Source organism: Lepisma saccharinum, chromosome 1 (assembly GCF_977018435.1).
Source record: "Lepisma saccharinum chromosome 1, izLepSacc3.1, whole genome shotgun sequence".
NCBI lineage: Eukaryota > Metazoa > Arthropoda > Insecta > Zygentoma > Lepismatidae > Lepisma > Lepisma saccharinum.
In genome coordinates this window covers 25,269,581-25,291,617 of record NC_139229.1, presented here as the reverse complement: position 1 = coordinate 25,291,617, position 22,037 = coordinate 25,269,581, and the positions used below count along the sequence as shown (strand labels likewise).

The following is a 22,037-nucleotide window of genomic DNA, read 5'->3' as shown; positions in this document are numbered from 1 at the left end:
GATGGTAACCAGTATTCAAGAGGGAACAAATTAATTTAAATTAATCTTGCATAGCAGCGTGAAATTATAAGACATATAAAACGTATCTTTGGTTTACTTAAGGCGAGTATCCTGGTTCGGTTCCAAGATTAATAACAAAAATGGTAGTGGTACATTTGGTGGCAGTGATTGCGCGCCATGTATTTACGGAGCTGTTGTCGCCATCTGTTTGATTTGGCTTCTGGTTTTAGTGAATTCTCCTTGCACAGTCGCAATTAAGGTTGCTGAGTAGTCCACACATCGAATTGTGTTTGTAAGAGAAACATATTTCTGGCTATCTGACACGCCAAATTTTGAGATTTATGGGATCTATTTTGAATATAGATATTGTGTATTAGTAAATTTAACATGTTAAAGGGTTCTGGGATGTTTCAACTGGTTAGCGAAGTTTATTCCCAATTATGCCATGGTGGCATACCCGGTGGTTAATAGCAATGCTAATACCATTGTGAATAAATTGTCAAAAGTGTACTTGGTTCATTTGGGGATTCCTCAGAGGATAGTTTCTGATAATGGGCCACAATTTAAGTCGAAAATTTTTCAGAATGCAATGAAAACATGGGGGGTACAACTTGTTTACACTCCGGTGTACCATCCGAGCTCAAATTGGGTAGAGCGCTATCATTCGGAATTGAACCGTTTGATGAGAATACTCTGTAATTCCAATCATAACAAATGGCCGGAAAGAGTACCTGAAGCTCTGCGCCTTCTGAATGGTTCCATTTCGTCACAAACAGGATATTCTCCAATGGAGTTGAGATTAAACATGACAAAGAGTTTGACCGATTTACCGACGCTGGGAATCGATGCTAACAATGTCACGTGGAATGACAAGCTAGTCATGGCGAATCTGTCTAGTCTTAGTAAAAGGCAAAATAAATTGAAGCAACATAATGCTAAGATGGATGCTAAACCTGTAGTGGGAGAGGGTAAGCTAGTCTTCGTTAAGAATCAGACCTTAAGTGGTACCGGAGATAAAGTGATAAGAAAATATTGTGACCTCTTTGTCGGCCCTTACCTTTGTGTAAAGAACAGTAAAGATTCTACGCTGTCATTAATAGACTGTGTGACAGGAGAAAAAATGGATCACCAGTCGATAGAAAATTGTAAAGTTTGGAATTGTTCAGAGGACAAGGTAAAAATTTGGGTGAAAAGATTACTAGATTTGAATTTGGAAGGTGTGGATGAAATGTTACAGACGATGGAGTTTAGCTGTAAATCAGACGTTTTAGTTAAGGACAGTGTAAATAAAGAGGGGGTAGGGGAAGAGCAAGGTTAAAATTTCTCGTATGGGTAAAGTGAGATTGAGCCTGCGGCGGGCGAGTTGACCAAGTAGGTGAAATTTCTGCGGCGTACTAGCATGCGAGATGAGCCTGAAATCTTCCTGATTGCTCCAAAATAAGGTGAAACATTTACAATAGTTATTAGCTCAGATAGTATGAATCCAGAAGCAAAATAAAAAGTTGTTTAGGTAGTTCCATGGGGGCTATGTTTAGTTTACGGGTGAGGGCAGGTATGATGGGGTAAAGGTCAAGTTAGGTTATGCTTGCGGCGGGCTAATAGTCAAGTAAGTATAATGTTGCGGTGGGCCTAAGCATTTATTTGTTTCCTGCTCCAACCAAAAATATACAAGCCACTATGTTCTGCAAGACGCCAAAACACATGCGGGGTTCCTTCTTTCTGGAGAATGATGGAGTCACCAGAGTTGGTGATCCGGGATGTTTCATATTGTAAACAATAAAGTAATATGTCTGTATATATAAAATATGTATATTAGTGAATATGTAGAATATGAATGTTTATTTGATGTAAGTCTAACTTTAGTATTGTTTCAAAAGTATTGTGTGAGGGTTCAGCCCTATGTTGGGCGCCATTTATGACGAACTGTCATAAGGTATTCTGGAAACTTGAGTTTCGTGTGTGTGTTGCTGGGGTAAAGTAGCCCAACTCAGGTCCTAAGACGATGAACTCGTCTAGTGCAGAGAATTCACGATAGGTGGAATGCCTATGCAATATGAAAACTTTGTTGCTTTAATACTTACGCGAAGAATCGCTAGATGGCTCTGACCGTTGTGCGCATTTGAATTGTAAATTCCTTTGTTTGAGATCCGATTTTCTCGCGGTTTCCTTATGCACAAGGACATTTTGATGTGTCGGTCACTGCACGCATGGGCAATTCGCAGTTATGGCGCAAAATAATAAAATATACAGCGTCTTGGTCTAGGTGCCATTGGTTAATTAACAGCAAAAAGTTTATCTTAATAAGCATTACAATGGGTTCTTTAACGCATGCACATATTTGATAACGTGTAAGTTCTAAATCATGTAAATTGTTGTTTGGTAAAGACAATCGTGCTCTGCGAAAAAGAATGGTAGATATCGATAGGGGTGTCTGGTGATCGAAACTGACTTCCGGGAGAAAAAAAAAATGGAGTGAACAGAGTTATGTCACGACAGTGCAGGAAAGGAGAATGGTTTCAGTGCTTTCGGGAGGAATCTGACATCTGCAGTTAGGATAAAACGGCAGATAATAGCATGAAGTGAAAAGCACAACGCAGAAAAAAGCGTTGAAAATGAATCGAGCTCTCGGTTACAAGAGAGTTAAAGTGTGGACTCGTGCGTGCTGGATTCTTCGTTCCCGACACACCAGGTGAGGAAATTAAATTATCTTAAGTGACTTTGAGAGGAAGAAAATTCTCAAAAATCGTGTTTACTACGTTTAAGCAAAGTGTGTTTAAAAGATAGCTATCTTGCGTGTGTTGGATCTTACGGGAAACGGTACTAGTACACGCCACAGACCATGCGTTATTTACAAAATGGCCATCGACGCCATGTCTGAAAAGGGCTCTGTGCACATGTAAAACGATCTATTTTCGTGCAAGAAACGCATAGCACTTGCCAAAATAAACGAGAAGCATGGTCCAAGATTGGTTCTAAGTCAAATTAGGAAGTAATTAGGACTTTTGTAATTCCTTATATAGCATTAAAGGTGCATGCTAAATGCATGGTAATTTTTCGATCACATATCGACAGTTTTTTTTCACGTCTCTTAACTTAATGAGGACAGATTGTTGATGCTTTCATACGCAGGAAATATGTGCTAAATTCAATTCAATAAACAAGTTTACTGTTTCTTGTGTTCATTTTTACGTACTACAGCATTTTCTTCCATTTGTATTTGGTTGTTAATGTAAATGTTTAAATGAATAATTCTTCTCTTACAGAAGGGGGGAATTTCGCATGTGTAAATTGGGTTAATGCCGTTGCTATGGAAAGTGGTTATTGTTAGTTGTAAATGATTTGAAATCCTATTTGAAATCTGAAGGTATAAAATTTCAATCTCCAGCGATCTGCATGCGTCACCAGCGTTACCAGGCAAAGTTTATCAATACAAATAATTCGAACTAATGACATATTGAACGTTTCAGGATCGTTGAGACTCAGTTATTGAGTCGTTGTTGTCTGGTCTAAATTAATAAATTGAACGAATGTCATGTAGCTCGTCGCAAGGTATACGCTCATTCTTGGCGCGAGGATCGCGATTGTCGAGCAATTGCACCGAAGTTTTAACCTTCTAGCGGGCGCGTTCATAATCGTGTCACCAGCGGGCGCATGACGCATTTTTTACGTCATTTAGTATCATTCATTATGAGCAAGAATTTTTATAATATAAACCTAAATGTTTTTGGGTCTACATTTATTTATATCATATCTGAGGTTAATATAAATGAAACATTGAAATACAAGTTAGAATGCTAAAAAAACAAAAAAAAACAGTACGCAACTTATTTCATATTTATAGCGCACCACGCTTTTCATCAGCAGTACTTTTTACGACAGATATTCCTGCTGAAAACCTAAATGTTACAAGTCTATGTACAAACACTTTACATTCCAAGTTCAAGAGGGACAGAGTCGAGTAAAAATCCTCTACGTCATATGAAAAATACTGGGCAGTCTATGGCAATATCCTGTGTACACACTCCCGCCTCCCCCTTCCCTCACCGCATACACACACACACACACCAACACACACACTATATCTCGTATAAACTTACTAAACTGAACCAAATAATAAGAAATTACTTGCACATTTTCGGATATGTCCGTCCTCCCAAACCTTCCTGGGAACGAGCCTAGCTACCAAAGTAGGTCAAGTCGCGATGAGCCTTTCTGTGCATAAAGCGGACTCAAAAACAAAATCAAAATCAATCAATCTATTCTATTCGAGAAACTTGAAGGATACGCTGAATTTCGCTAACGTCTACGTTTTGTCGACTCATTTTCAACAATGACCTGACGAAATAATTTCAGAACAGAAGCAGGCGCGCAGCGCAAACTTTACGACACGGTATTCTGATCTGAAATAAACAACAATTGACAGAGTATAACATATGGATTAGTAACAATGACTGCGAATATGCAACACAAAATGCCTCTTTGAGGAATACATAAAAAGCATAGGTCGACGAATTCAAAGGAAACACAAGAAAATTAAAGAAAATTACTTTTGGCGCAAATTTTGCGCAGGCGCGCCCGCTTGATCTTGATGTTATACTTGTACTGGCTATGTTTTAAAGAATAGAAAAACACATTTGAACACATTGTTGATCTGAATTTGTTGGTTACAATACTGTATAAATTGATTGTTGACAAGTTGATAGAGATTGTTGAGCGATTTCTTACATACCTAGAAGAGGAAAGAGAAAGGAACAATAGAAGAAAATTATGAAAAACTTTGAAAGTTTGTGTTAAATGAGATCTAATGACGCAACGGACTAAAAAACGGTGCGTAATTCGTGGTAACCGAAATTCGCGTTAACAGATACAACTTTCTATAATATATAATACATCCCTGCGGGGAACAACATTTTGTTCATGTTAACCGAGTGTTCGTCTTAAGCGAGTTTGTGTTAACGAGGGTTTACTGTAACACACACAATTTCATTGTAATTATGAAGATCTTTGATAATTTTGTTTGTATTTTTTGTTATTTAGCGTCGCTTTCCTGCCACTTTTGTCTAATCGCGACGATGAATATTGAGTGATGACATTATGAAATTGATGAGAGGATACTCACAAAGAACACCCATGTTCAGGTCTGGATTCCACAACGGGATCCCTGGCGTCGCAGAGCGCTGTGCTATCCCACCAACACCGATGCTGATACTTGAAAATTACAATAATTAAAATTTGTTCAAAATATTGGTGTCTAATTATTCATCTCCAATTATATGCATCCATTTATCAAGAAATTTGTTTTACAATATTCAAGAATTACATCAGAATATTAAAATAGATGTTATGAAATCAGAGAATACAGTTTTTCTTGCAAAATTGGTGCAAATGAAAAATAAACTTGTTATTTTTCTTAAATTCCAGGATAATTAGAATCCGCGAAAGTGTCGCGCAGCATTTGTTCGGACCTCGTGAAAGACCAATATGTCTGAAAAGTATGGGCTGGTATCGGTAGATGAATTCCAACCGATATTTTCCGATATCGGCTGATACAGATACATCGGCATCGTTATCGGCTCAGACCTAGAAGTAACCTCTCACCGCCCACACATACGCCAGAGAGGGAGAGAGAGAGGGAGAAAGTGGGAGATGGAGAAAGTGTGAGAGATGGAGAAAGTGTGAGAGAGGGAGAAAGTATGAGACAGAGGGAGAAAGTGACAGACAGAGGGAGAAAGTGAGAGAAGGGGAGAAAGTGAGAGAGAGGGAGAAAGTGAGAGAGAGGAAGAAAGAGAGAGATGGAGATAGTTAAAGAGAGAGGGAGAAAGTGAGAGAGATGGAGAAAGTGAAAAGAGAGGGAGAGAGTGAGAGACAGAGGGATAAAGTGAGAGATGAAGAAAGTTAGAGAGGTGGAGAAAGTTAGAGAGATGGAGAAAGTGAGGGAGAAAGTGTGAGAGAGGGAGAAAGTGAGAGAGATGGAGAGAGAAAGGGGGAGAAAGTGAAAGATAGAGGGAGAAAGTGACAGACAGAGGGAGAAAGTGAGAGAGAGGAAGAAAGAGAGATGGAGATAGTTAAGGAGAGGGAGAAAGTTAGAGAGAGGGAGAAAGTGTGAGACAGAGGGAGAAAGTGAGAGAAAGGAAGAAAGTGAAAAGAGAGGGAGAGAGTGAGAGAGGGGGATAAAGAGAGAGATGGAGAAAGTTAGAGAGGTGGAGAAAGTTACAGAGATGGAGAAAGTGTGAGACGGAGGGAGAAAGTGAGAAAGAGAGCGAAAGGGAGAAAGTGTGAGAGAGGGAGAAAGTGAGAGACAGAGGGAGAAAGTGAGAGAGATGGAGAGAGAGAGGGGGAGAAAGTGACAGAGGGAGAAAGTGAAAGACAGAGGGAGAAAGTGACAGACAGAGGGAGAAAGTGAGAGAGGGGAGAAACTGAGACACAGAGGGAGAAAGTGAGATACAGAGGGAGAAAGTGAGAGAGATGGAGAAAGTGTGAGAGAGAGAAGCTCTAGAAACGAAGACACAGAATGATAAAGTAAAGAAATTGGAACGCAACTACAGTTCAACTCAATACGAGAATGAAAATTTACTTTTACATGAATAATGGAACAGTACCATAGCAGTTTAATGCCTAAGGATCATGAAGACGACGAACTCACGGGAGGAATCAAAGACCATTCAGAAGCAGTACGAGATCAGACTTTTCAGGAGGACCTTTTCAAAAAAGAATTAAAGCTTTTGGTCCGTGGAAGCAACATGGCCCCTCAAAGCAGAATCGGGGAGCTCAAAAGGGAACAAATTATAAGTCAGACATAGCAGCATTTCAAAGAAGCATTCCCTGAAACTACGGCTTCCCAAAATAGGTTAACGAAATTATTGCAGGGCATTGGACAAGGATCACAGAGGGGACTCTGAAACCATGTTAACAGAAGACAAACAAGAACATACTAAAAATGGGAATGCAGCAGTAATGGGTTTCAATAAGAGGAATTATGGTAAGGGAAGAAAAACGTAAGGAACTATATCAATTAGCATAATGAGGTCTGCTGACATAGACAGATACAATATCAGACGTGGAAATGGAGCCAAGTAGGCCAATAATAGACAAAAGTGCTGGAATTCGGGTCCCGGTCTATGCATGGATATTCTTTAACAACGTCGCTTCATCGATTTCGTCATATCAACACTAAAACGCGGATTTTTATGTAGGAAAGATATTTGAACTATGTACAGCCACCGGCAAAAAAAGTGGGACATCATCATCCTGAAATGTTTGCTTCCCGGAAGGTATTATGTACGGCGATAAGTGGATCTTAATAGCAAATTCTCAAGGACAACTTTCACCACCGCCGTCGAGTTAGGCAACACACATAACGCCTTGCAGAGAAGGGAGTATTACAGGATATAGGGTTCCCACTTTTATTGCCGGTGACTGTACATAAGTATGCAGGAAAAATTTGTTCATGTTTTCCTTAGTTTTCGGAGATTTTATTCGTTCCTGTACTATTACATGTATTTAGGTTCAAGTTGATTTCTCGGAAATCCCGTCAAGGCTCTTTCCTGAACTACTATTTCCAACAAGGATTATTTGCGGGTGGAATACAGCAGTAATGAGAAGGGGTGCCAGACGCCCTATTTTTCCCGGACATGTCCTCTTCTTAGATACTAAAAAAAAGTTTCCTGATGGGTTTTCTCTTCAGGATAAAAATGTTCGGGAAACGTTAAAAACATGCATAGCAAGTCACATTCTGCTCGCTAGATGTCAGGCTAGCTTGAATGCAAATACGATCATTATAAAATCTACGTATACTCACAACACCGTTGATAGTGGTTAGGCTGAAATTAGAAATATTCACAATTCGTTCCCTTGCATGGAGTAATCTAAAACTTGAGCTTGCACAAACAATAATTTAAAAGTGATATCGTGTAGCGTTTGGTTGAGTTATCGTGCCTTATTTATTTATAACTGCATTAGAAAATTGAGTAGAAATTGAAAATTTAAAACCCATGGAACCTGAAAATAAGTAGTTTTTCGAAATTGACACGAATTTGAAACCGTATCTATTCTATGCCGGTACCTACCAACGGCTAACAAAGGTTCATTAAAGTCTTAAAAAATATGCACTATAATTTGAAAAAAATATGCCCTCACAACTGAACTGTTTCAAACATCGGAACGAGTTTACAATACCGGACCACTCTCCAATTTCTATGAAATTTCGCCTACTGACTATACCTGCCGCAAAATTAGTTTGGTATTGAGAGCTGAAGGAACACGCGTCACGGTGTTGCCATATCATGCGGTACAGTACGCACTGCAGCCGTCTGACGCTGTGTCGAGGAAAACGTGTTATGAAAAGGAACAACAATGATGAAATGTGTTATTGTTTTTCGAGGAAAATGGAATAACAATGATGACAACAATGATGAATGTATTATTGTTTTTTCTATTCATTTCCATCTCCCTTACAACATGAACGAATTAATGAAACGAGCATTGTTTACAGGTTACCTTTTCAATCGATTCTGTGTATATACACTTTCAATAAAAACTTCTTTCCGAAGTCGCCGTTAAAGTCTGCCCGTCTTTCAATTATACCGCAACTGAAGTGCACAAAGTCCAGTTGGTGGGGCGTCTGACTTTCACGCGTGAGACCCGCGGTGGTTTGTGGAACTTTTTCAAATATCCCGAGCGGCTCCGGGGTCGACTCAGCCCAAGTGAGTACCTGGGGCAAACCTGTGGTAAAGGCGGTTGGTAAACCACATCACCGCCATAATATGGCCTAGGTCGAGGTCGAGAATGTGTGGAGCTCTACCTCCACATCTCCATATGCCTCCATACTTTATTTTGGGTCCATTATTTTTTTTCTGCATGAGAATCCCAGATATTTTATGAATGTCCTTAAAGATGTTTCCCCACCTTGTAAAAATGCCGAATCTTTCAACGAAGCGCGCAGTTTCCCAACAGTGGGATGATCTTTCCTCCTATAATAAGAGTAAATATGGCGAGAATAGCATCTTGCTGAAAAGTATCTAAATTTGTCACGCGTTTACTGATATTCCTATTCTTTCCTGGGGTTTCCAATTGTGAAGCCTCGCATTTATTTATTTATTTATTTCTACCACATTATATTTTTCTTTCCCTATGGTAACAATAGTGTTCTTAGACACGCCGAAAGCAGCAGCAGTCCTGTCCAGAATTTTGTTTACAGAAATGATTCGACCCCCATTGTTTTACTCTTGCTCAAATTATTTGCGCTCAGAACAAACCATCTCCCGCGTTTGTCCTTTGAGAAGAATTCCTTTTTCTTTTAGTGCATGGCCTCTTTGGTACATTATCATCTTGAGTATTGCCTCCCGTGCTTGACATTCTTCACACAAGCACACGACACACTCAAGCAGAACACAGAAAATTATGTACAAAAAATAACACACTAAAACAACACGCTATATACAACAAAGAATGCTCTAAATTCAATAAACACTAAACAAACGGACTGGTTAAAATATCACAGTAACGCAACGCAACAAACAAACAACACGTCCTCTTCCAACAACATGAAATCTGATCGCAGGAAGAATCGCCCGATAAGCGGCAACACCGAGAAAAACGTTTTCTGTTGCTAGGTAACCAGGGCCTGGGTGAAGCACTGGGAAGATTTTGATTGGCTCGCATGCCAGCAACCCACCATCCCGCAGTGACGTAGACCCGATTTCAACACGTGGTTCTCAAGTGTCAATACCAAACTAATTTTGCGGCAGGTATAATTATGACCTCCTAATCACGAATCTGCATGTAATAATTGGCGGTCAAATATGGAAATCGAGAAAGAAACGAAATAAACTGTTTTCTTAACATAACGTAACCCTACCATAAGAACAATAGCTCCACGGAAGACGCCATTTTCCCAACATGAACAAATCAACAGGCAAGACAAGATATAGTTTTCTTAGCTAAAAGGTAATTCTTGTTTCATTTTATGCTAATGAAACCTAACCTAACAGGCCTAACCTAACCTCGTAGGCATTCCTCGTCTGACGTCAGCGAGATTGTTGTGCGTAAAGGAAGACCATTAACAATTTACGAAAGAAAGATGGTTCCGAATTGCTTTGTATGGACAATCACCGTGGTAAATTGCAAGGTTATTTTACAAGTTCTACACGTAAACGTACAATTTTAACAAGTGACCGCCAAATATGAACTACATATACATCATCAGGACACCGAAATTAGTAAGTAGGCGAAATTTTATAGAAATTGGAGAGTGGTCCGGTATTGTAAACTCATGCCCACGGAACGAGTTTACAATACCGGACCACTCTCCAATTTCTATGAAATTTCGCCTACTGACTAATTGTGACCTCCTAATCACGAATCTGCATGTAATAATTGGCGGTCAAATATGGAAATCGAGAAAGAAACGAAATAAACTATGTTTTCTTAACATAACGTAACCCTACCATAAGAACAATAGCTCCACGGAAGACGCCATTTTCCCAACATGAACAAATCAACAGGCAAGACAAGATATAGTTTTCTTAGCTAAAAGGTAATTCTTGTTTCATTTTATGCTAATGAAACCTAACCTAACAGGCCTAACCTAACCGCCAAATATGAACTACATATACATCATCAGGACACCGAAATTAGTAAGTAGGCGAAATTTTATAGAAATTGGAGAGTGGTCCGGTATTGTAAACTCATGCCCAAACATCAATATTTAACATATGTTGAGATGATATCACATTCTACTTTTAGTTCACTTTATGAGCCCTGAGTTATGTACAATTAATAGCTACTTTTCGTAAATTTTCAAATAAAAATGATCGCCTATTGTGATCAGTCTTGTTAGAACATAATGAATGGCTGTAACTCATCCAGTTGGGGAAGTAGGTACTGTTCAAGCATGTCCAAGTAAACTATCCCAACAATGCTGTCCTCCATAGAAAAAATGAACACCAATGAACTAATGAAAACAAATGAACACAAAAATGACAACAAAAAAACTTTTTGAGCTGTAGAACATTTTGCAAAAACCGTCCTGCTCTGTGTCATGTGGTTTAAGAGTTATGTTTGATTGTAATGGTAACGATACTTTAGAGACACCCGGTGCAAAGAACGTCCTAACGTAACCTTTGCACCCCCCCCCCCGAGATATCTGAGAAAATACAATGCAATTCGAGTGGTGATAGTTGATTTTAAATAATGCTGCCGTTTGTGACTTGCTGACTGCAAGTTTTTGACAAATACTGCCATGTCGAGCTTATAATGAAAGAACGTTTTCAGCACGAGCATAAGAATCATCTTGACTACCGTAACTACAGATGTGTAGGACGAAAAGTATTCGTCTGGACGGGATTGGAAATGGAAATTTGTATAATTCCATCGTTCGGCACTGAAAAAATATTAACATTTTCGGGACCAGTTCCGGGGCGGGAAACTTTCGAAATTTCCGAACGGGTTGAAAATCTCGAATTCTACACCCTTGAGTGATCGGACCCCATCCCTCTAAATACATCCTTGTTACTTCTTATTCTACACACTGTCTCGGGAATCTGTGGAGCAATCGAGCTAGAACGAGTCCTCTGCGCCTCGAGAAGGAACGACCAACGAACGCGTGAGAGGTGGAGGGAAAACGCAGCTGCAGCTGCAGCTACCAGACGTTTGCAGCAGCGCGCTTTCTCCTCTTCTCTACCGTTATTGCGCGATATGGCTCCACAAATTCCCAAGACAGAGTATAGCAACTCACAGAAACATTTCTTTCTTTGACAATAGATGCTACTGACGGAGAAAACATTCCCAAAACATAATTTCTACGCGAAAAGTTACAAAACGATCTCTTTCTAACATTGCTCGGCCCACACAGCGGTTTACATAACACCCGAGGGAAACAAAATCCGACATCGCTCTAGCATTACTAATTAGTGCAATCATTTTCCACTTTGTGCCACACCGAGGCCGTCAATTTAGGAAGCGGACGAAGCACAAGTCCCATTATTGCACGGTTCTTGCTCAATCACTGTTTCCTCAGAAATATTTTCTTACTTCTAAGGTGGCTACACTCCAGTGATTAGCTCCTCCCTCGGAAACATAACAAGCATTTTGTCCTTCGCAACTGGAAACAACACTTGTGCAGTCACGGTACCTTATGTAATAATAATAACGTTAACAATTTCCACGCAGGTTGGCACTGAGAGAGATGCATAAACATCAGATTACTATACTGCTCGCATTTCCACATGGCGGCTGAGAAACAACGAATCAGCGATCAGTTGAATTGTCTTCGACTGTCATCGGGTATTTTCGTGTCACAAGGCACCCGAACGTTGCTGGCGGGACGAAACAAATGAGCGTCGGATATACATCATGTTGCCAAACGAACTGTAAAACGAGAAAGAGAGAGTCGATCAACGCCGTTACTGGATAAAAGTTGGACAATAGTACACAAGGCACGGAAAATTAGTACACAAAACACCCAACCACTCTATAAACAAGCCCATAAAAAGAACTTACAAAAACAGAGTAGGCTTGGCAATTTTGTAACGGGAGAGCGATGTTACCCCTACAGCTTTTAATTCGCAACTGAGGTTGTTTACACCCCGGAAGACGATAGGTGGTCATCTGCCAGTTGGGCCCGCGATCAGTGTATTATCTGAATAGTGTAAATTCGCACTCAGTATTTTTACATATTACGTCATTATGGTAGTGAGCAAGAAGACTCGATCAGGCTAGTCGTATACTATATACAACTCCTACAAATGTTAATTTTAATACTGCTTTTATAAAAAAAATAAGATAAATATTCTGTAGACCACACTGCTTTGATTGATTGATTGATTTGGTGTTTGTCCACTTTATGCACAGTAAGGCTAATCGGGACTGGACCTACAGTTTTAAGTGGGATCTCAACCACTATGTGCCTGCACCGGGTATCGAACACGGGACCGCTTGATTAGAAGGCGACGACGCTACCACTGCGGCATCGAAGAGGCTCATAGACCAGATTGCAAATGATATAACAATTCATGCGATTACTCAGGAAAGATATTTGAGTGAGGAAGTTAACGTTTAGGTTTATATTACATTATGATTTTTCTTCTAGTTATTTATAATAATACTACTAAATAATATGTATTAATTTCCCTCAATTTGAACACTGGGAGTAAGGTTGGAAAGAACATTTTCTACCATTTTATTTATTCTTTCAAGTTTCACACATATGCAAGATGGCGCCGATATAATTAGTTACGATTGCCTACTAGTATGTTTTAGTAACAAAAGAATACTTATATTTGATTTACAAGTGTAAACTCAAACCATATTTATCCACTCAGAACATTCCAAGCAAATCCTTCAACAAGCCGTACCTTACAGATAAGAAGTTATTGCTGCACAAAATAAGCGAATTTAAAGTCTAAGAAGTTATAATGCAACGTAGAGATAAGGCCAAGAATTGAAAAGGGCTTTTCAAAACTTTCAACTTGAACAAAAGAACAACATCGTGCAAAGTACTTACCTCTCCAGCTTAAAACTTCTCACAAAGATTATACTGTACAAGGGCAACCCAGCAGTGTAAGACGTTAAGGAAATATCCTCTTTCCGCTCACCTATAATAACAAGGAGGAAACAGAGCTCGTGAATATTGCGACCAAATTACAACTATGATTTCATAATATAATATAAACATATAAAAGAAAAGTAGCTACCAATTTAATACAAATTAAATTATAGCTTCACACGAAAAGAAATGTAACGCACAGTAATTTGAATTGTATTAGCTTAATGACATGTTATAAAGGAACGTATTCGAACGTAGTTCCATACTAACTCGTCCTATCGCAGAAAACCTGTTCATTAGGCTTCAGTAAAGAGCATGTTAACATTTATCTTACCAAAACAATACGCAAATGTATAATCATTGCACAGTGCAACATGGAATTATAGAAAATTAACTACTAACTTCGTTGACTCTGAATGTCTTCATCTGGGGTGACTTGCACTGTTGCCAGATGTTCGCCAGGGTTTGGCGCTAGTATGTTTTCCCTAATTGTACATAACGAATACGTAGCACAAGTGTTGTACCATTAAGAGAAATGAATCTTCGTATTTGACGAGAAAAGCCGAGGAATGTGCAGTATTCATAGTTGGCCATAATGTCTTCTCAGAAATTGAGACCACTGATTTAGCGGGATAGTTAAGATACTAGTGCTTTGTTCGTTAATCTGTTTTCTTTTTTTCCACAGATAATATTTGAAAAATCAGGTTGCATGCTGTTGCTGCTTGTACATTCCCCAAAATTCTTGATATTGACATTGCACAGTTTACAATTTCTTATATATTAAGAACCACTGCAATGTAAGAATGGTTCAACTAATTAACATATAGCCTACTTTAAATCAGGGTTGTTAAAAGTACAGTGGGATCCATGAGTATTATCGTGCAAATTGTCCATCACCATGTTCGTGCATTTTATTTGACCCAATAAGAGCTTCAAGAATTAAAGGAAAACTCAAAACAAGCTGTTGACAACTTCTGCACCAGCATACATAAAAATCCATCACTTAAAAACACATAGGATGTAAGAGAAAAATTAATGAAAATAGTCATGGACAATTTGCAGGGTAATACTCATGGATCCCACTATACAGGAACCCATACATTCTAATGAGTTCTGCTGCAGGACCGGAACCTATTTTCTCGTACAATTTAAATTCGGTCCAAGTTGCGTATTGCTTCATTGAATAAAGGTTCCTGGCCCGTATTTAAATTGATCCTGAAAAAATGTTCCTGAACCGTATTTAAATTCATCCGGAAAAAAGGTTCCTGGACCGAATTGAAATAGTTAACAGATAAAAAGGTTCTTTAGGGTCCAGAACCCATTTACGCTTAATGATTTTCTTTCCGGGACCGGAATTGAATTTATTTCAAATTCCTGGACGTTTAACAACCCTGCTTTAAATATAGAAATGTTCAGACATATTAGGAACAAGCAAGTTGTTGAATTGGTATTTGGCCAATAAGGTATCACGGATTTATTTCCTTTGCTCCCAGTTTCCATTGACCGATCAGATATGAATTTATAATGAGACTAGTTATGGTGTATTAGCATTTATTACTTGTGTCGTTTTTAAATACAAGCCTCTCTGTTTATAAGTTATGATTTGATTTGATTTATAGTACACTTCCACGAATGTACAAAATGGCTGAGAACCAGACAACAAATTGCAATTACACGCGCATATTTTTGTAGGTGCTTGTACAGTGAGTATTACCGTGCAAATTGTCCATGCCTATTTTCATTAATTTTTCTCTTGCATCCTGTGTGTTTTTAAGCGATGCATTTTTATGTATGTTGGTGCAGAAGTTGTCTGCAACTTGTTTTTAGTTTTCTCTTATTTCTTGAAGCTATTATTGGGTCAAATAAAGTGTACAAACATGGTGATGGACAATTTGCCCGGTAATACTCATGAATCCTACTGTGCAATCCTTACTTGTTTTTCACAACCTTGAGCGAGTAATATTTAATGTGCAGTTCCTAACGTTTACATAACCAAACAGAAAATAATTATAGGTAAATGCTCGGGTATCTCCCTCTTCTCGTTGACCCAAAGTTCCTGGTACTTTTTGGACCTTGGGTAATTTTAAAATTATGCAAGTTGAAGTTGACGCTTCTCGGAATTAACGACCTGGTCTGCAAGAAAGTGATAAACAACAGTAGTTGTTGAATGTTTCTCATATTTATTTTTATTTCTTTCTTTAAAAGTGTTTTAAACTGCCGAGAACAGCTTTTCAGCCTTAATACAGCAGTATTACATGTTACATGTTTACAAGGTTACATGTCACAAGGTATTCAAAACCACAGTATTGAAATAGACAGCATTCCAAAATATTTAGCAAACATAACCTAAAACTACAAGAATTTAAAAAATGCATTAAAATATACAATTGTTACATTTCAACTATAGAACTATAAAAGAGTTCTTAAATAATTATCCTTATATATGAAGTTGAAATTGTTTTAACAACATTATGAATATCTATCACACGGTATTCGAATTATAACTGTTTATGAGATACAGAATATACTTGTTATTTTTGTAGTTCTTATCAAGACATAATAATTCGCTATTTCCTCTCAAATTGTATGATTTCACCTTAAGCCATATCATACTAAGGAGTTTTGGTACCATATATTTTTCCCCCAAGATTCCTTCCATATAAGGTACAATTCGCTTATCAGCTCTGACATCGAATCTGTCTATTTATAAGTGATTCAGCAGGTTATCATACTCATAATAGTATTTGAATAGCTTGAATTTGTAATATATAAATGTGATAAATCTGTTTTGTATTTTTACTATTGATTGTTTCATCTTAGCACTACATGCGAAATACCAAATCGGAATATTGTATTGCACTATAGGTCTGACAAAAGTTGTAAACATTAATATTAGAAATTGTAAGTTATTTGAACAACTCAATTTTTTTATAATAAAGGTACATTGCTATCTTGATTTATTTATGATGTTATTAATATAGTCTTCAAATTTTAAGTGTCTGTCCAAAATAATGCCCAGATCTTTCATGGATTTCACATGTTTGATGATATCATTACTGATAAAATAATTAAATATTTTGAAGTTTTCTTTCCTAGAGAATGTTAATGAATTTATGGTCAATTGGTTTGCATTAACCCAATCATAAACTGAGTTGATATCATCCTGAAGTTTCTCATGAGAAATATTATTATCAATTTGTAAATGTAATTTAATTTCGTCGGCGTATGCAAGATATTGTGCATGTTTTATAACATATTCAATATCATTCAAAAATATATTGAACAGTAAAGGCCCTAAGGGCGACCCTCTTGACACATTACCAGGGATGGAGAAACTACACTTAAATTTTACTCTGAAAGTTTGCTGAGACAAGAAACTCTTAAACCAGTAACAGTAGAAAGGAGCACACCCATAGTTTGCCAGTTTAGTTAACAGAATTGACACAGTCAAAAGCTTTGGAGAGGTCTAAGTAGATTACATCTGTTTGCTTACTATTGGCATAAGACTGACTAAGGTCTGAGAGCAGTATTGATAAATTAGTATTCGTAGATCTTCCAGAAACAAAACCATGCTGAGATAAACTTAAAATGCATTTCATGTTAAAAGTCAAAGTATTAAAAATTAACTGTTCAAATATCTTGCTAAAATATTACAGATTGAGATTGGTCTAAAATTACAAATACTGTAATCACCCGTGCTCTTTAGAATAGGTACAATCGTACTCTCTTTCCACAGTTTGGGAAAAGTCCCTGTCTTTAGCGATTTATTATATATGTGACTTGATAGTGGTGCCAAGATAGAGATACAATCTTTGAATATACCGTATAGCTATAATTGGGAATTTGGTGTATACCAGAGTTGACATTAGGTTTAAGTTTCTTGAAAACTTTCATAATATCATTGTCACTAATGTTAGGTGGCACTAATGGTAAATGATGCCATTCACATGGTTCTACAGAAGCATTGGCAGGTTTTCGAAAATTAGTACTAATATATTGGCAGAATGCATCAGCAATTACATTTTCTTCAAGCTTTTCATCATTGAGGCCCGAGGAACCTCATTTCTCTTAGTACTAATATTTTTCCAATACATCTTTCTGTCAGAGTAATAACAACAGTTTAGATAATTAAAGTAATATTTCTTAGCTTGCCTAATTTCGAAATTAACCTCCTTTCTTAGGGACACATATCTCAGATACCAGGAAAACATATTGGTAGACTTGAACTTATTATAGCATTTTCTCTTCTTAATGAGCAAACGTTTAATTTTACGAGTTATCCATGGTGACTGCTGAGGAAAACATTTCCTCTTAGGTGTATTATTCCCCACAGATTGTAGTACCACACTATGAAGAGATTCTAATTTCATTTAATTCAGATGACAGATTAATGGAGTCAATGCCATCCTTTATATCATTATAAAGTTGAAGAAAGTTACATCTTTTAAAATCACATGACGCATTAAAGGGCAGATCTGCATTAGTCTCACATGATATATGAGAAAAGCTGATATCTAAAACAAAAGGTGGATGGAATACATCAACCTTACTTACAGGTACAACACCAGTATTAAAAATAATTTCATCAAAATTGCTTAAAGCCAGATCAAGTGTGGACAATTGGTTAGATGCATTGTAAGGAATATTCTATTGATTAAAATTAAGGAGATCACAGATTTTAATAACTTTGGAACTTTTAGAACTATATCTGGTTTGACAAATTTCTTTTGTTGTAAAGTGACCAATCAATTTCACCATATTAAAATCTCCCAAAATCACAATCTTGTCATCAGAATTACAAAATCTATTAATAACCACATTCAAATATTCAACAAAAATATCATTTTTCATATCAGGAGGGAAGTAATGAATGCCTTAAATTATTGAGGTCTTATTATCTGTGAATATCCTCACCCATAAACATTCAACTCCATAATAGTTAATATATATTACCTCATATGGTATAAAAGACTTACAAATAAGACAACAACCACCAGCAGAGGACTTGGTTGAGGTTTCTGAGGAGCGGTCTTTCCTTAATAGATTATAATGTCCCTCCAAGTTGACAAAATAATCCCTATCAGTTTTCATCCAAGTTTCTGTTAAGGCATAAATGTCAAAGTTGTTAATGACAATATTCTCTTCACACGTAAACTCTTTCGTGTTAAGACCACGTACGTTTTGGTAATAAATAGATAACATGTTGATCACCCTAAGAATACAGATAGCAAGAAAAAAAGAAGAAGAATAGTTTAAAAACTGTCTTCAGCTTGTTATTTAATCTCTTGAAGATGATGATAAAGAATCTTTTACAGGTTGATCTGTTTCACCACCTCCAAAAATTCTGTCCTCGGTTAAACTTCCGTAAAACATGGTGAAATAAACCCCGTCAGGCCATACGTTCGGATTGTTGATCTTATCAAACTAACTCTCCAATACAGATATATAGAAAGAGAAGTAACTATTGTGCTTAGGTTTTAGTTTTTCACAGAGCACTACATTCACTTTGGTTTGTTTGCTTATAAAGGTTTTTAATTCATCCGTCGTAACATCTTCATGGAATCTGGTGACGAAAAGCGCCTTGCACTTAGGAGTCCTTTTATTTACCTTCAGGTTTGAATTTTTCTTAGTCCCTAGTGTTAATTTCCTTTGATTATTATAACTAACTCTCTGTGTGTCTTGGTGAGGTGATTTAGTAGCATTAATAATTGTAATCTTCTTGTTCTCGGTATAAATTCGCCTTACGTCAACACTGGAAGTTGTCGGCTGTTTGTTGCCAGGTGCATAGAAGAAACTGGGGCAACACTTTAAGATGGAATCACCTTGCTATTTACTAACTCCTGTGGAGGAATATCGTGCTTAACTTTACTAGCGTAAGAATTAGAATTAAGCTTCACAATCTGATTTAATGTGCCACATTCATCTTTTAGCACAATCACTTCAGCCTTCAAAGAACGAACTTCACTCATCAGGTCGTCCATGATATCAACCACTTTCACCAACAAATGTTGAGAAGAACAACAGCTCGTACACTTAACCACCTTCTCACGATGCTTACGTTTTCCACTCCTTTTGTCAGAGTCACAGTTATGGGAGTGATCATCAAACACTTCAACATCATCATCAAAAAACTTCGAGAATTGACCATCATTTGAGCTTGACGGTGTTAGAGGAGTGTTTTCGTTACGACTCCTCAGACAGTTCTCACATTTATAAGTTGACACGCCAGTTTTCATAAATTCTTCATACTCAATCTTACCAAAGTTTAAACAGTCTCTCACGTGAAATCGCTTAGAACACGCACAACATTGCAAGGAATTCTGCCTACCATAAAATGGCGTGGAGCATACTGACGACTGACTGACGACTGACCACTCGGCGCCATCTTACACAAAGGTATGTTTCCTACTGCGCCCTTATCTGGTGGTTAAAGTTAAATATTGGGTGCTGGCACACAATTATGACAAATATCATGGTAACATAATCTAGTGTTGCAAAGAAGAACAGTTTCTCTGATTTAGGGAATGCCTGGATGGTGATATAATTCAATGAAACCAAAGTTCATTAAGCTACGAAAAGGTGAGATAAAGAAGCCAGAAGCTTTAAAAACGTGCCTATGGCGAATAGTTAGAATTACCAGACGTCCTCTTTTACCCGAACATGTCCTCTTTCTCGGGTACTAAAAATTGTCCGAGCGGGTTTTTAGGAAAATGGGGAAATGTCCTCTTTTCTGGGGGTACAGACAACAGCTTCAACTTCAAGATTCGTAACAAAATTTTATATTTGTAAATAATTGTTGATATTGTTTACGTGTTCAATTTCAAAGTAAGGAAATACAACTCTCTCAGTTCCAAGACAAGAAACATTTCTTCCAACAAAGAAAAATGGTTGGAAGAATTTACACTCACATACATTCATACTCACATGTACAATATACATACACACTCACCCTCCCCTCTCTCTCACACACCTACACACATACTATACATACAGACAGTATAACACTTCTGTAAAATCTTATGAAATCTAAAAATGACCTCTTTTTAAAGTTTTTCTTCTGGTACCCTTACGAATTGTACAGTGTGTGAAATGGACAGACAAGTGAAAGAAGATCAATGCTGGAAGTGATGAAGAGAATATAAGAAAACAGATGGGACACCCCGGCTAAGAAGAAACTCCCTGGTACAAGATGCACTGGTTGATTGATTGATTTGCTTTATTTTACTTTGCGTTTGTGCTACTTTTGGCTAATTTGCGAAGATGGGAATATGTGATAATATGATGAAGTTGATGAATGGACACTTACAAACATCCATGCCAAGGCCTGGATTCGAACCCGGGACCCCCGGCGTCGTAGCGCGATGTTCTAACCACTCCGCCACAGGGGCCGGCACAAGATGAACTGGAAGGAATGGTTAACAACGAGAGTGCCTGGAAAAAATGCATCAAATAGTACATGGCATTCAATTCTGAAGTGTACGACGCAAGAAAACCCGGAATTTGTTGCTAACAACCTCTCCATTGTGCGGAGAGCAATGAATGAATGGTTTCCTAATTATTATTTTTAAGGCACTGTTGAGCTTCAGCAATCTATTTGACAGCCACACATGCATTTAGTTCCAGGAAAAGTAGAAAAGTGCATTTTCTTGCTTGCAGGTGGATCCTTGAAGGTCCTATGCTATGTTTTGCTACATGTGAAGGTAGCGTGTCTAAATTATCATAAACTTTTTTTTTGTTTCGACCAGGACAAAGACAGGAAATACAATTATCTCACAAGGCACGAAATGCTTGGCCTAAGAGCAAGGTATCGTGTTGACTGGACCTTGGTGAGACAGACTTTAGGCAAATTTGATGTACCACGTTCAGCTAGATTACATTCGTGTCGTCAGTAAATAAAAACAATGATTTGCTAAGTAAGCCAAAGTTTGATTGGCGTTTGTTAGGGGGATACGAGTTGAAGCTGTGTATATGGCGGGAGATGTGCCAAAGATAAATATCTTGCTAGGTTTACAAGAATTTTGTTGAATACAAGCCTGGAAAACGTATACCTTAAGACTTTCTGCAGTGCACTCAAGATCATTATGTAGTGGTTAGTCAAACGCAGGGGCGGATCCAGGATTCAATTTTGGGGGTCACCAATTTCGAAAAGTGTACACATAAATAATAATGAAGATTACAGTCCTACTTTAAATTAAAGTTTACCATGGTGAAACAAGTCTTTTATACTTTAATATTTCTTTAAGTACCAATTCCAGTCATGCTGCTAGTAATTTGGACACCAGTTTAACTTTTCAATCGTCAAATAATTGGAACTTACTAAAGACATTTGCCTTACCTTACAAATACTGTAGCTGTAGTTTTCGTGAATGTTTCCTTGCAAATATGTCAATAACCTCCTCTGGTTTCACTTGGTATTTGTCTTTATGGATGTTCAGGAGAGCCAAACCATTCAATCGTTCATTACCCATTGTAGATCTAAGGTAGGTCTTGATTT

General features: G+C 37.7%; 1 protein-coding gene across 3 annotated transcripts in view; it reads right to left on the bottom strand.

Moving 5' to 3' along the window:
- The window catches only part of LOC145993845 (isotocin receptor-like), a 931,661-nt gene that overhangs the window by 267,927 nt on the left and 641,697 nt on the right, over positions 1–22,037 (bottom strand). Inside the window, exon 2 of one of the 3 annotated variants that reach the window (XM_083129707.1) lies at positions 13,502–13,592. The exons of the other annotated variants lie outside the window; for them this stretch is intronic. The gene's annotated coding sequence lies outside the window, so the exon portion shown is untranslated. The remainder of the gene's footprint in view (positions 1–13,501; positions 13,593–22,037) is intronic. 3 annotated transcript variants of the gene reach the window in all.